The sequence below is a fragment of the Muscardinus avellanarius genome (assembly GCF_963383645.1).
Source record: "Muscardinus avellanarius genome assembly, chromosome: 3".
NCBI lineage: Eukaryota > Metazoa > Chordata > Mammalia > Rodentia > Gliridae > Muscardinus > Muscardinus avellanarius.
In genome coordinates this window covers 99,607,993-99,609,967 of record NC_137788.1, presented here as the reverse complement: position 1 = coordinate 99,609,967, position 1,975 = coordinate 99,607,993, and the positions used below count along the sequence as shown (strand labels likewise).

The window sequence follows — 1,975 nt, the reverse complement described above, 5'->3', positions numbered from 1 at the left end:
GTTGGAAGTTTTTTTTTTTTCACATAAGGAAGCAAGCATTTATTTGAGGTCTAACATGAAATCATACAAATAAAATTTGTATAAACACAAATCCACATTGAGTCATAACACAGACAGCAAAGGACAAAGTAAAAACAGAAAACTAAATGGCAGCTATATACAGTTGGACGGTTGTGTCTTGTACACTAGAAAGTCTTTTACAAAATCATCATCTTAGATCAATAGAAGACCAGTCTTCAGTGTCATCCTGCAAGCTGGTTTTCTTTAGCATCTCCTGTTTTCTCCAGTGTCCTCCTTTAGTATGGCTGGTAATTATTCTGGTGATTGCCACCCCCTCGAGATGCTCTGCCGTAAGTGCTTTGTTGACCACTGTAGTCTGCATATCCCTGTCCAGATCCATAGTTTCCATAGTTATACCCAGTATACTCATATCTGCCATAGCCACTATAGTTTTGATCACCACCATAGGCACTATTGTAATTTCCATATCCTTGATCATAATAGTTATTAAATCCTTGGTTCCAGTTTTGGCCCTGACCTCGTCCTCAACCCCTAGTGCCACCTCTTCCACCAGCCACAGCACCTCTTCCTCCTTTTTGTTGTTGCTGTTGTTGCCTATGTACCTCTTTGGGTTGTGCAACTTTGATTTCACACTTCCCAGAACCAATTTGATGGTATCTGCTTTCTAACAATTTCTTTACTGGCTCTTCATCTGTATATGTGATAAAGCAAAATCCTCTTCTTTCATTTGTTTTTGTATCCATGGGAAGTTCAATATTTTCAATCTCTCCAAAGGCTCCAAAATATTCTTTAATTTGCTCTTCAGATGTATCCGGGCTTAATCCACCCACAAAAACCTTTTTAGGGGGCTCTTTCCCTTTTAAAGCTTTGGCCCTTTTGGGGTCTATCAATTTGCCATCCAGTTTATGTTCTTTCAGTTCCGAAACCTTATCAACACTAGCGGCATCTTTGAAAAGCACAAAACCAAATCCTCTTGATCTTCCAGTGACTGGATCTGTTTTAATTGTGCAGTCTACAACTTCCCCAAATCGAGACAAATATTCAGTCAGATCTTTCTTGCTTGTATCCCAGCTCAAGCCTCCAATAAACATTTTACCGTCATCCTGCTGGTTCTTGCTTGCGTTGATCTTGGATCCCTCTGCGAACTCCTCTATGTTGCTGTACTGTTCATATCCTCCATGGTGGCGGAGCTGTTGGCAGGGGTGTGCTGGTGCGCAGTCCGGTCCCGGCAGCAGCGGCGGCGGAGCGTTGTATGGAGCTGGATTTAAAATGGCGGCGGAAGAGCGAATGTTGGAAGTTTTATGGAAAGGGCTTATCCAAAAGGATTGTCTTCCTTCTATAAAGATACATCCCAGGACAGTTCCTTTCTTCTGTCTTATCTACTGTTATGATGCCTCAAATTGCCAAGGCTATCTTGTTACCCTGAGGGGGACAAGCTGAGGACAGTGGAGCAATTAGTGAAACAACCCTAGTTTCTGGGGCATCAACCAACTGCTCAATGAATACACATTGGGACATCTTTTAAGGACTTATCACATGTGGAATTATGAGCCCTCTCATTTAACATACAAAAAAGCCAATAATAATTACCATCACAATTACAACATCTGTTGTAATAAATAAATAATTTTGAAAAACTTTTTTCAATTCCAAAGCATCTCAGCTAATACAGCACTATTCTTTGTGGTAGAAAGAATCCATCTTAGAAGAAGGCCTGGATTTTTAACTCATGTCTGAAAAACAATGATTAGCAAGTAAACATGTTCTTGAATTTCTATCCTTCTGTATTGTAAGGATAGATATATTTGCTTCTCTGCAGTGTTGTGATAATATACACTAGATAATATACATAAAAGTTTAGTAAATTAGAAATCACTACACAGGTGAACAGGATTTACCAATTTATAGTCGACTAACCTTGACTAATATCTTTAATATCAACTGACTCACTTAG

General features: G+C 39.4%; 1 pseudogene across 1 annotated transcript; it reads right to left on the bottom strand.

Annotated features, from left to right (window-relative positions):
* Positions 1–296: 296 nt before the first annotated feature.
* On the bottom strand, positions 297–1,299 carry LOC308259735 (heterogeneous nuclear ribonucleoprotein D-like; annotated as a pseudogene). The gene has a single exon. The product of its transcript is annotated as a heterogeneous nuclear ribonucleoprotein D-like (transcript).
* Between the last annotated feature and the right edge of the window lie 676 nt (positions 1,300–1,975).